The 11054-nt window shown below is 42.5% G+C and overlaps 1 non-coding gene across 1 annotated transcript; it reads right to left on the bottom strand.

Moving 5' to 3' along the window:
• Positions 1 to 1786: 1786 nt before the first annotated feature.
• trnal-uaa (transfer RNA leucine (anticodon UAA)) lies at positions 1787 to 1869 on the bottom strand. Its single transcript has one exon. It is a non-coding gene; the product is annotated as a tRNA-Leu (tRNA).
• Positions 1870 to 11054: the final 9185 nt, after the last annotated feature.

Genomic DNA, 11054 nt, shown 5'->3' with positions numbered 1-11054 from the left:
TAGGTTATACCACTGACCCGGCTCAAAGCCCAGCATGTAGGCCAGAGTAGGTTTAAATTGGATCTTGTATTTATGGTTTCCCGTCATATTAACCCTTCGTGTAATCTCGCTGTATGAGAAGGAAACTTCGGTACCTAATTTTTTTAACGTAGCATTGATTTCTGTCACAATCTGTTTCAGAGATTCATAATAGCCCACTTTAATTTTCCGAGGAAAAAGGTAAGGTAGGTCCACTAAAGGATCGGCCTCTCTCTTTGCCTCCGCCTCCGTATCCCGCAATTCAAAAGTATTATCCGGGTGTGTAACATTTCGCCACGTGTAACAATACATGATTTCAGCCAGAGCTACTTCGTAAGGCCCCCGTAGCTCTATAGGTCGCGAGAGCATCACGGTGTAATCCGAACTCTGGTTATCGGGGAAGATGGAGAGACAAGAGTTTGACGGTAGCGTGAGGTAAAAAGAGGGGCGGGCGTCCATTTTCTTTTTTTTTCTTTTTTTTCTCTTTTTTAAAAAATTAAACCTGTATCAAGTCCGACCGCGGTATCCACGAATCGAACCTCGAGGGCCAACCCTGCCAATGTACTAAAATCCACTTTTTCCCCTTTCTGTCGGTCTTTGAGCCTATAACCTTCTCGACCTTGAACGCGCGTCTCGGAGATATTTTGACTTTCTGCAGCTCCGCTTCATAGAATGTTCCCTCGAGTATTTCACCGCTCACGTCCCTCAATTTATATACCGGTGGGGATCTGGGTACACGTTCGCATATGACAAAGTACTCGTCCGTAAATGTCTGCTCGTACTTTTTGTCAAATATCTGACTGTGCTTGGAGACTCTCACAGTGTCCCCTATGTTAAACTTAAAACGTGGCCGTGTGCTTTTTTTCTTCAGGGGACCGTATAGATTATCAAATACTAGATGAGCATTATCGAGCGTGACCTCGGAAGGTTTCATTTTAATAGCGCTGTGAAATGACTGGTTGTACCCCTTTATTAGATCGTCCAACACGTCCACATATCGCCGGGTGTTTTTAGCCGTAAAGTACCTGTACATCCTCTCTTTTAACGTTCGATTAAATCTCTCTACGACGGAAGCTTTAAGTTCACTAGCCGTAGTGAAATGGGTGATTTTATGAGTTTTTAAAAGTTTCTGAAAAGTCCCATTTAAAAACTCCTTACCGGCATCCGTCTGTAGCTTGAGGGGGACGCCCCCCTCGGTTAAAATAGAATCAAAGGCCTCCTTTACAGCTTCCCCAGTCTTGTTTCTTATAGCACGCGCGTAGGCTTTTTTAGAAAAAACATCAATCACCGTAAGGAGGTATTTTAACCCCTCGTTGTATTTGGCCAGCCCTTGCATGTCGCATAAATCGGCCTGCCACTGATACATGGCTCTCGGAACAAACACTCTGTTCCTGGGGAAATTCTTTTTAACCGGTTTATGTAAAGTATAACTGTCTTGCATAGACAGCCAGTCTCTGATGTCATCAGCAGCCACTTTTTTCCCCGTATCTTGCTGCACGGCTCTCTGCAGTCTGGAGACACCTCCGTATGACCCCGGTTGGCTGGGGTCATAGTACGAACTGCTCAAGACGCGAGCTGTAGTCTTGGCAACAGACATGCTTTTCACACACTGAGTGGGGGGAGAGCGGGGTGCGGCGTTTTATAGCTGACTGTGGATGGGGGTTGTTAAGAGACTGAGTGAACATCAGTGAAATTTTGTGTGTTTTTTCTACATTTAACCCATATTGTGTAGTTTGTTTTTTAATTATTATTATTTTACAAAAGAGTTTAGCTGGGGTGGGGATCGAACCCACGCGGACATACGTCCATTGGATCTTAAGTCCAACGCCTTAACCACTCGGCCAACCTGCTCAGCATTTTTACCCGTTATTTTACAAAGACTATTACAACGGTATTCAAGTTTAAATTTTTTTTTATTTTTGCAATTAGTGAAAGATATATATATATATATTTTAAAAAAGCTGGTATACAATTTGTGAAGGTTACATTTTCAAAATGCAGGTATACATTTAGTTACAGCCGTGACAGTTGTTGAGGTAGATTAGCGATGTCACATGCAGTAAAGTGGATATAGTGGCTTTTTCAACGATACATGTATGTAGAGTAGAAAGCATCTGATTAACATCGATAGGCTGCTTATCATGAAATTTAGAGGTGACTACATCTACTATTAAAGCGTAAAATACAAAAATGTGATTACAGTCAAATTCATTGTCAGGAATACAAGATAGACAAGCGCGTATGAGACTTTCGGGGGAATGTCTTTCACCCTCTGACATCAGTTGAGTAAGTAAATCCATCCCCCGCTGATAATTTTCTCCGACTTGAGAAATCTCAAATAACACTCTATGAAAGCAGCAACAAGCATAATCATCCCGACAATCACTTTTATCAATAGCACGCAACAATAGTGGACTAACTTTTTCTAAAAAAACATTTAACATAAACCGCCGTAAGGGTCTGCTGATACCGTTCCCCATCACAAGATGCTTTTTGTTTTAGTCTCGGGCCTCCCAACGAGTCAGAAATTCTTCTTCCAGGATCTGCTTAAACGCTGGGTTCTGTTCAAACAGATCTTGTTCCAGTCGAGTGATTTCCACCATGCCGTTGCGGGCCTCACGCAGATCGTACAGGATAGCTTCCACGGCCCCCTCCAACCTGCCGGCGGCCGCTCGGATGCCCAGGGTCGATAGAACGTGGGTCAAGGCGGGTGTCAGCCGATCGGTCCAGAGGTCACGCAACACAGAGTCAAAGTGTATGTAAAAGTAATTTCTGCCTGGAGGAAACAGACAAGGGTGTTGTCTCTGACTGGGGTGATCCACTTCACAACCGTAGCAGTTTCTCTCTTGATGCTTCCTGATGACTGAGGTTAAAAGGCCCACTATCATAGCCTTAATACAAGCCAACATCCCACGGCAGAGAGCCGGTCTGGAGAGAAGCGTGCAGATCTCAGGCGTCGGAGGGTCCTCTCCAGGATCAGAGGCCGGTGATGATGGGGGGGTTGGAAGGAGCTCCCCGGGATCAGAGGTCAGGGTTGCTGCTGGAGCCTCATTGTCCCCGCTTTCACCGTCGCTATAATTTGCTGCTGCTGCTGCTGCTGCCATGATGTTTGTGAAAAGGGGTTGTAACAGAGTCCACTTTATATAGCGACGGTGGGTGAGGGGGTGAGGGGGGTCCTTACGGCGTAGGTTTTGTCATCTCTTGCATCTGCTTACGCCCCCGACTCTCCTTAAACATCGCTTGGTAGTAACCAGACTTTTCTTGAATCATCTGCATCCAAATCAGAAACGGTATTCTCAGGCCAAAACAGTCGCATTTAGGCCACTGCCATATATTCACCATTCTCTTGTCCAGCTCCCCGGTCACGTCCCACTTCATAATGGTGGTACGCTGTTTACGAGCATCTCTATAGTGCATCTCCATTCTTCCAGTCTCGACCTCAAGGTCGGGGTCGGTGCTCTCCTCCATCATCGGGGTAACGACAGTCTTCAAGTTTCCCCATTCCGTTTCGGAAAAAGTCACCAGATACGGGTCGTCTTTCGGGGGGTCTGGGCCGTCTCCGGTGACCTGAAAGACGCGCAGTTCCTCCGCAACGTTGTCAAAGAGGCAGACCAGTTTATTCCCGTTGGGCAGCTCCCAGATAGCCCTCGGGTCTTCCGACGGTCGCATCATAGGTACCCGTCTACGTGCCGTAAGAATCTTCCTGGGAGCCCCCGGAGGCTGCATAATGGCCTCCTGCTCCTGTTGAGTCTTAGAAGGTGAGGTTGAATCTTTCATTTCGGAAGTCCCAGACATGTCTGTATTTTTTGAAAAGATAGAGTTGGCCCTGCAGCGCGAAGCTCCCTATATTCTACACGGCCTGCTCGTGGGGGCGTGGTACGGATGAAGATGATGCCTCTAGGAGGAGGAAAAGGCCCCCCGCTCGACGTAATACAATTTAATTGTCTCTGTCACCCCATATCTGCACGGTCATGTATGACAAACAAAACTATAAACAGAATTTACTGGCGGGCAAATTGTCAGACTTGATGTATGACCAGGTGGTACGGCCTTGATGATGCTACTCGTGCCTGTGTAAGAAAATTATCTGTAATTTGGGACGTATGTGAAAACAAAACTTTAAACAGAATTTACTGGAGGGCAAAAGTGTCAGACTCGATGTATGGCCCGCGTGGCCGGGTAGGGGGGCGCCTCGATGGCCAGGTGGCACGGCCCTGCAGAATTTACTGGCGGACAAATTGACAGACTCGATGTATGTCTCGACTTATGACCTTTACAAATTGGCGCCATACGCCGATGTGATACAAACGCTCGCGTGAGGAAAAAACACACGGTCAAAACTAGCGCCGAGCGTTTTTATTGGACGATAGACCCTGCACCTCCTCCTCTCATTCTTTGCTCCAACTTTACCATTTTATCCCACAGTCTCTCACAGTTTCTCTCAGACTCGCGCAGCAGCACGCCTCTCAGCTCTCCCGCATCGCTCTCTCCGAGGATTATCCAAAGCCGTGCGGACCTTTCCGCGCTACCGCACCAGTATGTGAATAAGTCCTTTGCTGATTCTCCGAAGCCCGGGGACCTTACCACGCTACCGCACACCGTACGCTCGCGCTCCATCAGGTAACCCAGCCACGCTCACTCCCGCCCGCGCCCCACAAAATAATAATAATAATAACTTATTCAAATAACACACGCTCATAAGCACTCTCATCAATATCATTTTTAAAATAATACACACTCATAAGCACTCTCCTCAATATCATTTTAAAATAATAAACATTTAAAATAAGCATTTAAAATAATAAATAATTAAATCCAAATACCATTGCATCACTAACACAACCAACCCATGCCCCCTAAGCCACAATCATTTAAAATAATAAATAAATAATTAAATACAAATACCATTGCAGCAGTTACACAACCAACCCCCGGGGAAGAAGACAAAAAAAAATATTTAAATAAATAATTAAATCCACATGCTATTGCGTCAGTTACACAACCAAGCTCAACCCACTACAACATAAGCTCCGCCCACTGAACTTTTGAACGTGACCTTTGACCCGACCTGTCATTTTGACGAAAGCGGTATTGCATCTCTCTCTTACATGAAATTACTTTCTAAGAACATTTTATTTTGTAATTCAAATTTTTCTTATTTTTCAAACCAAAAAGTTACAGCACTCTCATATAATACACTTCAGCCATTCACATTTATAAAACAATATGACCAATCACTAGTTCAACCTCCCAGCCATTTATCCTTCAAAAACATGGCCCTAGAAACATTCCCACATTTTCATTATACCTCGTCTCCCATTTAGTCTGTCCAACATTTTTTCATATGAAGCTGCCTTAATCATCTCATTGGTCCATTCCTTTATATTGGGGATTGTTGAGGATTTCAAATGCCTTAATATTACCCTCATGGCAGTTGAGTCCCACCATCACAGCCTTAAACTGTTTATTATTCACCTTTGGCAATTCCACTCTATCTCCTAGCAGAGAGAGTCGGGTTTGCGGGGTAAAGTAAAGCCTAGCCATTTGTCCAGGAGACCAAGAACTCTACCCCAAAATGGATATACCTGAGAGCACTGCCACAGCATGTGTAAATAAACCCCCATCTGCCTTCTAAAATTCCAACACTGATCAGTATTAATTAGTCCAGTTCTATTTAGTCTAACTAGTGTCCAGTACTATCTGTGTATAATTTTATACTGAATAAATTTACCTTTTACTTCCCTAAAATATTTCCCCACTCTAGAAAGTATTCTTGACCATTCATCTTCTGCATTTTAACACTCGTGACTCAATGCCTCAGTTGCAAAAACTTCCAAAAACTCCCTCCTCCTCCTACATCATACTTACTCTTTAAGTCTGATTATGACATAAACATCCCATTTACGAATAAATCCCAGAGAGTTTTCACCCCTTTGGGTTGCCATTGTTTCCATACTTTTTACTATTTGTATTTGAGGATTGTGCCAAATTGAGGAATATGGCTGCATGTCATGTGATACTTTAAGCTTCTTATGTATTTTGATCCATATATTTCTCGAAAAAGATATTATCGGGTTTGTGTTTCTTATATTGTCCCCCCATTGTGACAGAATGTGCAGAGGTTGAAATAGTGAAGCCAAATTGCTCTCGATAGCTATCCAGTCCACATCAGAATTCACATTCTTCCAGTGATAGTAGAGTTTGGCTATTTCAAATGACATGCTATATAATCTAACATCTGGCAATCCTAGACCTCCCTTGTCTCTGGGCGAAGTAATTTTAATCCTAGGTTTATTCTTTCCCAACAAAAATCTTTTACTATACTCTCGTACTGTTCAAATATCCTTTCCGGAATATTAAATGGAAGCATCATAGAGAGATAATTAACTTGAGGCACCACAACCATTTTAGTAACATTAACCTTCCCCCCATAAGGATAATTTCAATGCTTTCCATTTGTCCATATTAGGTTTAATTTTGTTCAATGAGGGTTCAAAATTCTGAATTATTATTTTGTCAATATATAAACAGATTTAAATTTCATGTTTATAGTTCAATTTTATGTTATATAAACAAAATAATTTTAATACAGTGTATTTTTTTTATTAATTCAACAGCACCCATGTTCAATCCACTTAAGTTTGGAAGGTGTATTGGAAGGTAACGCAGATATTTCTTAAGTGGGCATCCAGAGATATCGTCTCCCCTCCAAGCACCCCTTTTCTCCACTAGTTCTGTATGGAGCTCAACAGGAGGAATGGAGAGGTAGATAAAGGGGTTAGTCTCAAACATAATGTAATAAAAAATAAAGAGTAAATACAAGCGCCATGAAGGGTGTATTGAGTTCCAGCAGGCCTTGACTTACAGTAAAGGAATTGTAAGGCAGACATGCTAACAAAACAGCTTTACATTCCCAATTCCAAACCATTAATGGGCAACCTTAGAGTGACGACGGCTAAAAAAAACCTTAGCTATAAGCAGGAACGAAACATTGTGAAAAGCCAAGACTCCACATGAAGGTAAATTTGATCCTCCGCCTATTGCAGTAGATGCGTTCCAGACCCATCAGCGATAGGTGAAAATCCACGATACAGAAGGATCATATAATTTTTTTTTTAAGTTTAAGCCTTAAAATACCCCTCCCACATGCTTTAAACATATGTAAACTCATTAAAACACATATATCGGGCTATGTTAAATGTCGGGCTAAGGATATGAGTAACATAATAATAATAATAATAATAATAAAATAATAATTTTTAATATGTATACACACACACAACTTTCTCTCTATATATGTAATGGAATATATAAAAATTAAAACATATATGGCTCTTACACATTCTTTTCATCCTTCTTCATGTAGCATACTGTTGATTCATTCAAACCATAATGGCGAACGCCGTCCGCATAACGCTTTCCTTCCCGAAACACATCCAGAAGTTATACCTTCTCCTGAATGGTCAACGTCTTCCATCGTAGGGCTTAGAACAAAACGAAAACAATCGGACCACAAACAATGTACGGGATACGCAGAGAATTGTGAGGCGTCAGAGGAAAATCCGCGATATAGTGGGGAATCGCTGTAATGTGAATTCTGCCAATTCTGGTTTTCAGCACCATGGACAGAAACCTGTCGTTTATAGGGACCTATTATGCCCATTTTCACTGTTCATACTTGGATTTTTATGGTCTGCTAGAATAGATTCACCCTTTTAATAGGTGATATCCTAGAATCCAATATATTATTGCAGGGCTGTTTTCATTTGATGTTAACCAAATGTGATATATTTATTTTTACTTTTGATATCTCGTCCTTTTCCCCTTATCTGATAAGAGCCGCTGTCCGCTGAGACAAGCTGGTGTGTTTTTACTGCTCACTGAAAAGTGGGTGGTGCGGACATTGTGTATTACATCACACTATGAGACAGTCACTGATTGGTGGGCTCTGAGGGGGCAGTGTGACCTGAAAATCATCCATCAATCAACCCAGGATGGGGGGCCAGCCCATCGCAGGGCACACTCACACACCATTCACTCACACATGCTCTCCTACGGGCAATTTAGCAAGTCCAATTAGCCTCAGCATGTCTTTGGAATGTGGGGGGAAACCAAAGTACCCAGAGGAAACCTCACGACGACATGGGGAGAACATGCAAACTCCGCACACATGTGACCCATGCGGAGACTCGAACCTGGGACCCAAAGGTGTAAGGCAACAGTGCTAACCACTGTACCGCTCCTGAAAATCATGAACCATTTTAAATATTGAAGTATTTTTGAAATATTTATTAATTTTAAATATTTATTAAATCAAAACATTGGGCAGTATACATGTTATAGGTACTTATTAATGAATAAGCAATATAATAAGATTCAATTTTGCTTTCACTACTTAAAGCGCCAGAACATCGTATTTGAAAAATTCAACAGCAATATCTCTTACCAGAAATCAGGAACAGGTTAAGAAAATCCACAGACTTCGTCGCGAGCAGTTTAATATACGAACTATTTCCTTCTACCCAACTCCACACACCAATAATATCACTGCGCAGCAGATATTGCCAGGGAGCTCGCGCTTGTGTCTAATGCGCAGTGATACGAGTAGTGTACTTCGATAGAAGCCCGACATTTCTACGGCTGATATTTCCAAACCTGAACAACTCCCAGCAGAACTTTGATGAATAGATAGCATTAAGGCCCCTCTAAAATATCTTTTTATAGTTTTGGGGTGAACCTCCCATTTAAACGAAGTACATGGTGGTGCTCATGAATTTGAAAGCCTAGATGCCTCATCTCGCTTTTCCACAACGAGTCAGCAGCGCCACCATCTTGGAGCGATAATTAGACATAAACAAGCAACATGTCAGGGTGTAGATGGAAAGATCTTTTAGCCATAACTTCTTTACTAATTAACGCATTTATATCTTACAATTATGTAGAATAAATAAACAAGCCCACCACTACTGCCCCCCCCCCAAATTTATGTAGTATTGCTCATAGTATTCTCAACAAAAACTAATGCTAGTATCCCGTCAGTGTCACAGGCAAGTAAACATGTTATGTATCTTATTTGACCGTACCGCAGATTTTTTTACCTGTAAAATGTGGTTCCCTGTTTTCTAGTTTTAACATTCCTCATGTTGTTGCAGTTTCGAAAATAGTCGGTTCACTAAGTCATATCTATGAATCCTCTATTTCACAATTACCATGCCAACATCGCGTATCGCCCAAGGAGGCACACAGGGTTTCAAAGCTATGGCGGTGCTGCCTACGCTACTACCAGTCACATGACACAGGAGCTACCGAATACCCGCCAATCGGGAGCCGGCTAGATCAACCACGCCCACCCGTCACATAGAGGAGAGTGAGGCGAAAGAAGCGAATCAGTTTAAAAATGTCACCATTAACGCGGTATTTAGTAGTCTGGAGATATTTTACTTTAAGCAAGGCACAAAATAAAGTTGTAGTATTTGTAATAAAATTTGAAGATTAGCCATCCCCAAGGAGCTGACAGGAAAGCCAGGTACAGGTTTAGTCCTCCTTAATCAGCTTGTCGGTTACTAAATGTCGGCAAATAAGCTTGCCTTTTTCTGTGATTTTTTTTCAGTTTAATTGACACTTAAAGAAGTAATCTGAGACCTGAGATATAACATTAGCAACGATGGTCATTTTTTACACTCATGGATTTTAACATTGAGGACGTGTGTCACATGTCATTTTCACATAGAGGGAGTTTAATTGTTTTTATCTGTGTCTGTGTGTCAACATATGTCTATTTAGTTATGTCACTGAAATGTATGATTAGTATTGACATTTCCATAGACTACTATGCTTTAATAAAAATCTATGATCCTTTGGGAGTTGGGCAATAGAACGGAATTGTAAAGTATCAATAAGAAATACTATTAATGAAGTAGCCGCCATAACCTTTTGCTTTGTATGAAGTGTGCATACAAAACACAAATAATGCAGTTGTACTGTTATGTATATAATTTAAAAGGTATACTTGCCAGCAAAAGATTGAGTTAATAAAATTAAATGAAAAGTATTAAGACCCCTTGTCATTCATAGTATTATATACTTCTTAATTTTACAAAGACTTTTTTCCTATCATATTTTTTAGTTTTTGAAGTTGATAATCTGGAAAACTGCTGCCTGGGATCAACTATCCATTCTTGACTCTTGGAATAGGAATTGAAGTCGAATCAAACAGCCTTGCAGCACCCTCTTGTGACATACAGTAATATGGAAAACAGAACAATTACTAACTGAACGCAACATCCCCCCTTTACTTATGTATTCTTCTTCCTGCAGCAGCACTGTCGTCTATAAAAGTCACGCTGTCACGATCGCGGTCGGGCGAAGCGGCGATCGTGCGGGCAGGCGTGGAAATAGCAGGCAGACAGGTGAAGTCGGGGCAAAACCAGGGATTTAATGGGCAAACGAGGACTGGAAAACGTAGCACACCTACAAACATCAATGACGGACAAGGGAAACCGGGGAGACCAGGACTTAAATACACAGGACTAATCAAAGTAACTAGACAAAGCTGGAGACGATCAGGGAAATACACGTAGGTAATCAGGGGGCGTGGCACACACGAGGAGCGGACGAGCCGGGCATGACACACGCCTTACCTGTAACATCCATCCATCCATTTTCCAAACCGCTTATCCTACTGGGTCGCAGGGGGTCCGGAGCCCATCCCGGAAGCAATGGGCACGAGGCAGGGAACAACCCAGGATGGGGGGCCAGCCCATCGCAGGGCACACTCATACACCATTCACTCACACAAGCACACCTATGGGCAATTTAGCAACTCCAATTAGCCTCAGCATGTTTTTGGACTGTGGGGGGAAACCGGAGTACCCGGAGGAAACCCCACGACGACATGGGAAGAACATGCAAACTCCACACACATGTGACCCAGGCGGAGACTCGAACCTGGGTCCCAGAGGTGTGAGGCAACAGTGCTAACCACTGCACCACCATGCCACCCCCCATAAATTCATTTTTCCATTTTTATTTTCAAT

Source organism: Brienomyrus brachyistius, unplaced genomic scaffold (genome assembly GCF_023856365.1).
Source record: "Brienomyrus brachyistius isolate T26 unplaced genomic scaffold, BBRACH_0.4 scaffold169, whole genome shotgun sequence".
Classification (NCBI taxonomy): domain Eukaryota; kingdom Metazoa; phylum Chordata; class Actinopteri; order Osteoglossiformes; family Mormyridae; genus Brienomyrus; species Brienomyrus brachyistius.
This window is presented reverse-complemented; position numbering and strand designations above follow the sequence as displayed.